At 43.1% G+C, this 12142-nt stretch overlaps 1 long non-coding RNA gene across 1 annotated transcript; it reads right to left on the reverse strand.

Moving 5' to 3' along the window:
* Nucleotides 1-1807: 1807 nt before the first annotated feature.
* On the reverse strand, nucleotides 1808-11313 carry LOC142481566 (uncharacterized). The gene is made up of 3 exons (XR_012795842.1): nucleotides 11202-11313; nucleotides 2917-3586; nucleotides 1808-2596 (listed from the first exon to the last, which is right to left on the reverse strand). It is a non-coding gene; the product is annotated as an uncharacterized LOC142481566 (long non-coding RNA).
* Nucleotides 11314-12142: the final 829 nt, after the last annotated feature.

Raw genomic sequence — 12142 nt, forward strand, 5'->3', positions numbered from 1 at the left:
CGCCAACACTATCTTTCGCCACGGCAGACGCCAACACAATCAGGCACCACGGCGGACGCCAACCCTCCCCTCAAACCCTCCACCGAGTGATCCCACCCCGTGTCCGATCCTTAACGGATTAATCCTCCCGCTCACTATAGGCATCTATATGTGTGTATGGGTGACTGCGCAGCGACTGTGTCTCGAATGAATAATTGGTACCGTTGGTGCACTTGTTGAAATACCTGCCGAGCACTCCAGTGCCCGGGACTGCCACGGTCTTCACAAAGCGTCTCTGTACGTCGACACCGTTCTCTCCCTCTCTCTCTCGAGGGTCCGGGGCGCTCCCACCCGGACTCCGGCAACAACAAGCGGGGTCTGAGCCTAGACCTCCCACTCAATAGTATAGTCCCGATCAAGGTCTAAAGATACTACGGGAACAGGAACCTCACTAGGGCGATCCCTAGCTCAGCTTGTCTCTACCGTGACTCAGGGCTAACTGGGCCTGGGGCACATGGCCTCCGCCGGGGTGGATCAACCTCCCCTACACAGACACTCCATCTCCTCTCCAACCAGCTCTCCTCCACGTGTGTGCAACCACCTCCCTATATCTACTCCACCTCCGCAGCCCATTGGCTCAAGTCTCTCACCTGACCCTCCCCGCGCGTCTGCTGGGACAAAGGTCTGCTACCTCTCACCAATTAGCACTCTCCTTCGCGGGCTTTGCAACTCCCTCTGTGCAGGCGCAACCTCATGCTCTTTCAGGGTGAATAAGGGGTCACGTCTACACTATTAACAAGAATACAATGTATAAATATATTTATATCTATATATAGATATAAATATATTTATACATTGTATTCTTGTTAATAGTGTAGACGTGACCCCTTATTCACCCTATACTATATATAGTGACCCCTTATTCACCATATATATATATATATATATATATATATATATATATATATATATATATATATATATATATATATATATATATATATATATATATATATATATATATATACTGAGTTAAGTTATGGTGAGTAAAAAAAGTGACAAAAACCCTCCACAGCAAAGCAAATATGCATACAACTGTATGCTCATCTGCATGTCTTAGGCAGGTCTGCAACCCCGCCTTTCACCATTATGGTGAAAGGCGGGGTTGCAGACCTGCCTAAGACATGTAGATGAGCATACAGTTGTATTTACATTTGCATATTTGCTTTGCTGTGGAGGGTTTTTGTCACTTTTTTTAGTCACCATAACTTAACTCAGTATGGTAAACCCCATCCTTTAGCTTCTTTGCATAGCCAGTTACCAACCCCACACTGATGAGACCCATTAAGGTCGAAACAGCTGTCTGTGGGTGGGTTTTCTGGCTATGCATCTTAACCCTGGCTGTGCTCAAAGCTGTGACCATGCAGCAAGCTTAAGCCTACAGTATATGGAACCATGTTAAAAATGGTTTTTGAAGCAAAAAGTGGCACTGTGTGCTCATTTGCATGTCACTTCCCAGAATCCCTTGCTGCAGTGGAAGTGCTGTGTGCTGGGTGATAATGGTGAAAGGCGGGGTTGCAGACCTGCCTAAGACATGCAGATGAGCATACAGTTTTATTTACATTTGTGTATATATATATATCTATATATATCTATCAAACACACAAAAAGAATGTCGACACACTACATATATATGTGGAAAAACCAGACCCAATAAGTAATATTGACTATCTTGGAATTAAAAAATAAACCAAGTAAGCCTAGAGTAAATGGGATTTAAAAACATATGCACACTAAGGGCAGCAAAAAATACAAAAAGACTGTGACTGACTAAAATTTACAAAAATCAATAATGCTGAAAAATAAATCAAAAGCAAAAAATGTGTCTGCACAATGAGCCTGATAACTACAGTATATAAAGCGACACAAAGAAAGCTGAATATTTAAAAAAAAAAAAAAACCTGGTAAAGACCAAGGGGGAAGCACATGGGAGACAAAATGAAACAAAGACTCAAACCCTGAACAGCAATACAAAATATCAAAATAAAAAAAAGATGCATACAATGCCTGTGGTGGCTGCACAAAAGCAAGTAAGACACATGGCTGTATAATCACAAAAACCCAGTGCTGGTTGCACATATGAAACAACCTAGAGTAAGGGTTCCATAGGATATAATGACTCCAGATAGCAGAGAAAATGATACTCAGCCATATAGTGATGATGGAGTCAGTCCCACGGAGTTAAACTCCAGGATGTGTGAAAATAAGTCATACAGTCCACAGGATAAACTACAACTAACTAAAAAAAAACTCTCTATCAGCGCTTGATCCAATAAATAATATGTGGAATAATGTGAATACACTAAGACAAATTAATGATAAGTGCAAATACAATTGCAGCCAAGGGGACAACAAACAATAGACAGTTCCAAATCTAGTTAACAAAATACATACTGTATACAAAAGCAGTGTCCCCGGCGCTAGAAGGTTGATGACCACAATACCATATCCCAAGGACAGTCCTGGATGGAATAATAGTCCTGGTAGATGAATAATTGCACCAACGGGAGTTCTGATTGGAATAAATAGTCCTCAAAAACTCGATTCTAGGTGGTTTCTGTAATTACAAATGAACAAAGACACACCATTGCGCAGTATTGAAGACCACAAAGCCCTAACCAAGAAAAGGGAAAATCCCCACTTGCAAGATATATTCTTGTTGATTCAGGGGAGAGAATCTGTTTCAGACTCCTTCTCCACCTCGATATCCACGGACCCCACGTGGTTCACAAGATGAATCTCTTAACACTGGAAGGCGCCCTCACGGGAGCAGCATACACCGCAACAGCCAATATTGCAAAGAAATAAAAACAGCCTAGTGTACTACGCATGTACACTTTAATAACAAAAAAAAAAAGCCGCACTACTCACACTTACAATATGTAAGGGCAAGGGGTGCCGCTTACGGATGCCGTCCGCAACTTGTATCCAGCCAGGTAGGAGACACACACAGTCACATGCCGATTGATGACGTCAGCGGCTCGGGTCACCTCTCCAACACCAGATGGACACAGCGGTTGTTCAGCTCACATGCACTGTACTAAGCTCCTCTTCCACTTGCAGAGGATCGCAGCGAAGCAGGTTGCCAGCGGAGGAGAGCAGAAACACAGCGCTGGTGGGTGGAGGGAGGGAGTAACTAACTAAGTCCACAGGATAAGCACCAAGAGTCACACCAACAAAATAATGAATAGCTGCCTAGAGTGGACACTCAACGCGTTTCAGCCAAGGGGGCCTTCTTCCCGGAGTGGTAAAAGAGTAGTGGAGGCTTGCTAAGCTATATACTGTGTTCAATGAGTATCAGCGACGCCCTTTCCTGTTGGTGATCAGTAACGATGATGTTACTGGGGGGCGTCGTCGTCTGCACAGGTGCTGTAAGGTAAGGCATTCAGAGCTGTGGCATCCTTGGATACTGCAATCCCAGCTGATCACATAGCAACTCAGCTGCACATGGGCATATGCTGCAGATTGAAGCGTCTGAGTGCAGGAGTCTTAGTGAAGTCATCCAAACATTGAAAACAGATAGAGGCAGGATTCATTAAATTCTGATCTGTATCATGAAATTCAAAGATAAAAGCACAAAGATGTTAGACTACACATAGATGGTTCTGCCTAACAAAATATAAGGCATGTATAAAAGGGTAGCAGATACAAACAGAAGAACATATTGAGCATCTAAAAAATAGCCAATTGTTAAGAGAATAAATAGTAAAACAGAAAGAAGGGAAGTATAGTATAAAGGCAGGGGCAGAGAGAATACAGTGGGATGTACTTGTAATAGCAACAAATGTGTAAGTTGCTATGTCTCACAGTTACACTAAGCTATATGGTACAAATCACTAAGTAAAGTTATAAAAACATAGCAAAGCCCAGAGAGTCATTCATTCCCCTGGGTTGCATAGTATTTAGTAGAACAATCCAACGACATTCTTTTTTAAGAAGGGCTTTTTCCAAGTCCCCACCTCTAATACCCAGTGACACCCTATCAAGAGCAAAAGCTGAAATAAATGTACTATCAGCAGCATGGCACTGTAAAAAATGCCTTGCTACTGAAGTAATTTTTTTAAAGGCATCCAAATCCCGCTGGGCTGATCTAATATTCCTAGAATGTTCTAAAATTCTGAACCGAAGTTCGCGGGTCGTCATACCCAGTGCTTGACAAATCACCCAAAGAACAACATTCGTTTTTGACATAAATGTATTTATTGTGTATGTCGGATCTAGAAATAAAAGCCAGATGTAAATGACTAGTTTCCTGAACCCCTTAACCAGTGTCTGGACGTCGCCGCTTCACAATATCTAAAGCAGCTATCCCGCCTGGGATATTACCTGATCCGCAGTCCCTCAATGTCCAGGTACCCTCATTCCCTCAATGTTATACATTGGAGAGGTGGTGTTTCTTACCTGTCTTCTTGGTATGGGGAGATTCCGATGTCTTCCGTGTGAAGCTTGAGTCAGATCTGGAATAAAGCAGTATAGGTTATTTCGGTGTAGTATAGGGCAGTTAAGATATATAGGGTAAATAAGAGATCCAGAAACAGAGTGTGAGACAGACATAGAGTGTGGGTGAGAGACAGAGTGAGACACAGAGAGAGGGAGAGAGAGAGTCAAAGAGAGAGAGAGTGCAAGAGTCAGAGAGAGAGGAGAGAGAGACAGTCAGAGAGAGATTCAAAGAGAGAGTCAGAGTCAGAGTGAGAGAGAGAGGGTCAGAGAGAGAGAGAGGGTCAGACAGACAGAGAGAGGGTCAGAGACAGACAGAGAGAGAGGGTCAGAGACAGATAGAGAGAGACGGTCAGAGACAGATAGAGAGAGAGAGGATCAGAGACAGATAGAGAGAGAGGGTCAGAGACAGATAGAGAGAGAGAGGATCAGAGACAGAGAGGGTGAGAGACAGAGAGAGAGAGGGCGAGAGACAGGGTGAGAGACAAGGGGTGATTGGGGGGGTGATTGGGTGGGTGGGGTGACAGGGTAATTGGGTGGGGGGGACGGGGTGATTGGGTGATGGGGTATTGGGGTGGGGTGACAAGGTGATTGGGTGGGTTGATGGGGTGGGGTGACACTTCTGGTATCCTACACACACACACACACACACACACTCCCATACATGCACACACACCCACACACCCAGCATGTCACACACACACACACACACACACACACACACACACACACACACACACACACACACACACACACACACACACACACACACACACACACACACACACACACACACACACACACGCACACACACAGCATGTCACACACACACACACAGCATGTCACACACACACACACACACACACACACACACACACACACACACACACACACACACACACACACACACACACACACACACACACACACACACACACACACCATCCAGCATGTCACACACACATCCAGCATGTCACAAACACACACACACACATCCAGCATGTCACACATACACACACACACACACACGCTCTCTCTCTCATACATACACACTCATACACACACTCCCATGCATGCACACACACACATCCAGCATGACACACACACACACACACACACACACACACACACACACACACACACACACACACACACACACACACACACACTCAGTCACAGAGACACACACACACACACACACACACACACACACACACACACACACACACACACACACACACACACACACACACACACACACACACACACACACACACATCCAGCATGTCACACATACACACATCCAGCATGTCACACACTCACACACACACACGCTCTCTCTCTCATACATACACACTCATACACACACTCCCATGCATGCACACACACACACACACACACCCAACATGTCACACACACACACCCAGCATGTCACACACACACATCCAGCATGACACACACACACACACACACACACACACACACACACACACACACACACACACACACACACACACACACACACACACACACCATGTCACACACTCACAGACACACATCCAGCATGTCACACACACACAGACACACATCCAGCATGTCACACACACAAAGACAGACAGACACAGCATTCGCTGGACACAAGGGGGGGTCGGGCGGGCTGTGGAGATGGTAATGCATGAGACAGGGGGAGCACTTACTTCCTCTATAAACAGCTCTGGAAAGGATTGAGGACGTCACTGCTCCTGCTCATATAGAGCAAACCAGCCATCCCAGGCGCTCAGCACACAGACCCAGCATAGGACACACACACACACACACACACACACACACACACACACACACACACACACACACACACCATGTCACACACACATCCAGCATGTCACACACACACACACACACATCCAGCATGTCACAAACACACACACATCCAGCATGTCACACATACACACATCCAGCATGTCACACACTCACACACACACACACACGCTCTCTCTCATACATACACACTCATACACACACTCGCATGCACACACACACCCACACACCCAGCATGTCACACACACACCCAGCATGTCACACACACACACACACACACCCAGCATGTCACACACACAACCAGCATGTCACACACACAAAGACAGACAGACACAGCATTCGTTGGACACAAGGGGGGGGGTCGGGCGGGCTGTGGAGATGGTAATGCATGAGACAGGGGGAGCACTTACTTCCTCTATAAACAGCCCTGGAAAGGATTGAGGACGTCACTGCTCCTGCTCATATAGAGCAAACCAGCCATCCCAGGCGCTCAGCACACAGACCCAGCATAGTACACACACACACACACACACACACACACACACACACACACACACACACACACACACACACACACACACACACACACACACACACACACACACACACACCATGACACACAGACCCAGCATAGCACACACACAGACACAGCATCCATTGGACACAAGGCGGGAGGGGGGGGGGTCGGGAGGGCTGTGGAGATGGTAATGCATGAGGCAGGGGGAGCACTTACTTCCTCTATAAACAGGCCTGGAAAGGATGGCGGACGTCACTGCTCCTGCTCATATAGAGCAAGCCTCCCCCCCCCAAATAAAAAAAAAGTATTGGCAGCGGGCCAACTCGAGTCAGGCCAATCAGAGAAGGGGATTTTTTTTTTCTAGCCTTGAGCAGGGGAAATTGAAAGAAGACCGCATGCGTTGCAGGGGCGGCCATTACGGGTCGCCACCGGGCCAAATCAAATCACTCCTGGCGAGCGGGCGACCGGATTTGTCGAGCACTGGTCATACCTATATATTTAAGTTTACAGGGACAGGTGAGACAGTAAATGACTCCTTTAGATTTACAATTTAAAGTATAGCCAATATTGTAGGTTTTAGTGTTGTCACTATTGGAAAATCTGTCAGTCTGTGTCATACATCTACAGGCCGAACAATTACTGCATTTCGAGAAGCCTTTTTTCCTAATGATAAGGAAAGTCTCACTGGTGTGGGGAGTGTAATGGCTATGTACCAGACGGTCTTGTAAGTTAGGTGAACGGCGACTTGTTAAATTAACCCTGTCACCTAGTGTATCCCTAAGTTACTCATCGGTACATAAAACAGGCCAGTGTTTTTGGAGAATGGATTTAAGTTCTCCCCATCTGTCATTGTAAGGTCCAATAAAGCGAATTTTGGAATCTGTCGTTTTCTTTTTTGGATGTAACAATGTTGTACGTTCATTTATTACACTGTCTTGGTACCCTTCATGGAAATTTTTTCTACTATATCCTCTAGATTTGAACCTCTTTTTCATCTCAGCTGCCCTATGTACAAAACATTCCTCTGTAGAACAATTGCGTTTTAACCTAATAAATTCACTACGAGGAATGCCCTTAATCTGATGCTGCTAGTGGAAGCTAGGAGCGTGTAAAATAGAATTAGTAGAAGTCGACTTCCTGAAGATATCAGTCCCCACATTGCCACTGGCATCAATAGAGATCTGAAGATCCAAAAAAGCAATCGATGTGGGGCTACATCTGTAGGTAAGTCGAATATTGTGTTCATTGTGGTTGAGCACATCAATGAAACTCCTAAACTCAGCGGCAGTGCCCTGCCATAGGATAAGAATGTCATCGATGTATCTCAACCACAACAGAACATGCGAGGTCAAATGGATATTATCCTCACAAAACACCACTTCCCTTTCCCACCAGCCCAAAAATAAATTTGCATACGAGGGGGCACAAGTGGCCCCCATCACTGTCCCTCTTGTCTGCAGATAAAAACGATTCTTAAAAACAAAAAAGTTATGGTGTAAAATAAAGGACAAAAGTTGTAGGAGTAAATCAATGAGATTAGGGCTGAATTGTGACATTCTAAGGAAGAACTCAGCAGCAGATAAACCGTCTTTGTGGCTTATAGACATGTACAGAGCTTCCACGTCACATGTGGCAATGATTGTATTTGCATCCACCGTGACACCATCGAGTCTGGATAGGACATCCATGGTGTCACGGAGATACAATGGCAATGCTTCAACCGCTGGACATAAATAGGGGTCCAGGAATTTACTACTGTAATAGGTTCACGTAAGCTACCGATACCGGCCACTATTGGCCTTCCTGGTGGATTAGTTAAGCTTTTATGTATCTTGGGTAATAAATAGAATGTAGCAGTCGTCGGATGTTTCGTGACCAGACTGTCTCTATTTTTCGATGTTATTGTACCCAAGGCACATGCTTCACTGAGAATTGTGTCAAGTTCAATTTTGAACTTGTTTGTCGGATCAGCAGCCAATTCCTTATAGCAAGTTCGGTCCCTTAACTGTTTGAAGGCTTCGCGTTCATACTGTGATTTAGGCCATACCACAACACTACACACACACACACACACACGCTAGAGAGGGTTCTGAAGAATTAAATGCTGAAATAATCTTGCACACACTAGTAGAAGGAAGCTAGGTAACAACGAATTATATGATTGCTGAAAATGCATGCACTTATAGAAGAATTAGTAATCTAATTAGATAACCTGTCCAAGATTTTCATCTAATTAAAAACAGAAAGAGAAATCATACACCTTAACTTAAATAGGTCATGGCAACATTATATATATATTTTTTTTTTAAAGTTATAAAAAAAAAAAACCCCATTGTGACCATCTACATTACTAGTGAATCAGAGCTAATCAAAAATGTACGGTGTTGGTTCAATAACAATAACCTAAAGAACAAAATGCTGCTGGCCAAGTGAGGTATCATCCAAGAAGCATTAATGAGCTAAACGTGCCTGCAGACTAACAATATTGGAGATAACTTGCTATCAGCTTCTGTATAACTTCTAGAAGAGAAACTTGTTCATCATGTGCCACTGCTGCACAGAGGGGGTTGTTTGATCCAATTAATATGCTACTATGTGCAGCCTACTATGGTCTTGCACTTATTTCGTTGTGCGATAGCTGAAGGTCTATAAGGAAACTTACACGCCTCCAGATTTCTTTCCACATTAATGGAAACCCCTATTATTTTCTCAATAGGAAAAAAAAATTCCATCTGCAACAATGAGTCATCATCACCTACTGCAGCATAACAACAGGCTTCTCCATCTCAGCCTCTGCATCCCTTCAGAGGGAAAGGACCATCTCTTATTGACACACACACACACACACACACACACACACACACACATTTGTTTTCTTCTTATTTGTATATGTAAAGCCTGTGACAATGTATAATTCTACATTCTACGCTGGCAATTGTTTGGTGCACCTGTTATAAAATCCTGGATTTTTTGGCCAACATAATGGCTGCTTCAGTCAGTGTAACTCAGCAGCTACAATGTATCCTTATATTACCAAGGTAACATTATCTATTGTTACAATTTACAGATCCAACTGCTGGGAACATTGGCAACAAATTATCACAAATCTTGCACTGCTTGGGAGGTGAGCTAAACTCGCTATAGAAAATCAAAGGATGTGTTAAAAACTCATTAAAAATGGTATTAAGAATTGAAAAATATTATTAGAACTGATTTATTTTAAAAATCCATATAAGATTTCACATCTTGCTGCTTTTACTTCCCGCCGAGCAGTCTGAAAAACAATTCACCATGAAATGTAGTGCTCGAAACTTTCCTACTGAATATATTATTGCAGAAGGGGTAATGAGAGGCTAGTTATTTAGAGCTAATTTAATTCAGACGTATAACAGGAAAACAGACTGAAAATGGAACATTAGTGCTTCTAAAAGGCTGGGCACAACAATTAAAAACAAGGATTCCTGTAAGGCAAGAAATCATCTAAATGAATGATTACATGATTAAGATTTAAAGAGGCAATCCAAACAGTACTTTAAATAAATAAATATATGGACACTTTCATTACCTTTATTGAAAACAAATTACCTAAATGAATGATTGATTGGTTCTCCCATGATTGATCAGCAAAATCCTGCTTCCCAGGGTTCACTAAACAGCTGCCTTTCAGTTTCAATCAATCCTTCAGTCCGTGTAACTCAGCAGCTACAATGTATCCTTTTATTACCAAGATAACATTATCTATTGTTACAGTTTACAGCTCAAACTGCTGGTGATATTGGTAACAAATGATCACACACAGGAAAGTGTTACAAAAAAATCTTGCACTGCTGGGGATGTGTGCTAAAACCCGCTATAGAAATCAAAGGATGCTCATTATATTAAAACTCACTAAAAATGGCATTAACAAGTGAATTCAAAAATAGTTTTTTAGTAAGCATAATTTAATACTAAAGAAATGTTTTTTTTTATTTTTTAACACAGGATATTGCATGGATTGCTCCATTGCAACAAAAAAATTGCAAGAAATTGAACTATACCTTTGTAGACTATACAATACAGTTGTGAAAAGCACATGATACAAAAAATGTCTGATTATTTTTCAACAATAATTTCTCTTTGTGAATACATATTGTATTTGTTAGTCATTTCTGACAAAAATGTTAACACACTGATAGAAAACTGCTGCAATGAAGTGGTAAGAAAGTAATACTGTAGAAGTAATTGCGCCCATCCTTACCAAAGTTGTAAATCTACATTTATTTTTGTGCTAACCATACCGGAGACCTTATCCCGTTCATTGTTTCACAGGTGTTCTCTTTCCTTCATTGTTTCACAGGTGTTCTCTATCCCCCAATATCATAGCACTATATGAACAACAATTACTCCTCACCTCTGCTGGTGTTACCCCTGGCATTCGTATATCCAGTGTATAATCTGACGAGCCTGGAGACATTACAGGCCGTGTTGTTCCCAAGCAGTCATTGGAAAGAAATCTGGATGGTTCCTTATATCTTCAATAAAAAAAAAATGAAAAATAAACATTTTAAGTTTCTTTTTTTTATTCCATCATGAACTCTGTTCTACATGCCTACAAGTTACAGTAATGAGCTCTATTTTGTAACTACAAATCAAGTAATTAAGACAAGTTCAATATCTTTTCTTCAGATATAAGTAGCAAACCGTACACATGCTGAGAAGACAACACATTTAGAAAGTGAAGTACAGTATTAGTTAGTAAAAAGGACTAAAACTGGAAATTCTAAGTGCATAGACAATGAAGGCTGTGAGCTGCGACAGAGGTAGAGGCTGTGATATAAGTAGATAATAGGACAGTATATAAAAGATAGCTGTATTTATTTATTTATCTTACTACAAATAAATCATTAAACCATCTTGGTAACGGGATCCAGAAGAATAGGAATAGGTTTGATTAGGCTCCTAAACCTAGACTATAGGCAATATGACAGCTGCAAACAGTTCACACTCATTGATACTTTTTGTAATACGCAGTAAAGTTTGCAGCAGTATCTTTCACTTTCCAGAATGCTGTAGAAGAAGCTTGGACAGCCAAACTGTTCATTTTCAGCATGGAGGGGGGGGCAGTGGACAGGAGGGGGGGGCAGTGAACAGGAGGGGGGGGGCAGAGGACAGGAGGGGGGGCAGTGGACAGGAGGGGGGGGCAGTGGACAGGAGGGGAGGGGCAGTGGACAGGAGGGGGAGGGCAGTGGACAGGAAGGGGGGGCTGTGGACAGGAGGGGGGGCTGTGGACAGGAGGGGGGGCAGTGGACAGGAGGGGGGGCAGTGGACAGGAGGGGAGGGGCAGTGAACAGG

This window comes from Ascaphus truei, unplaced genomic scaffold (assembly GCF_040206685.1).
Source record: "Ascaphus truei isolate aAscTru1 unplaced genomic scaffold, aAscTru1.hap1 HAP1_SCAFFOLD_280, whole genome shotgun sequence".
NCBI classification, from domain to species: domain Eukaryota; kingdom Metazoa; phylum Chordata; class Amphibia; order Anura; family Ascaphidae; genus Ascaphus; species Ascaphus truei.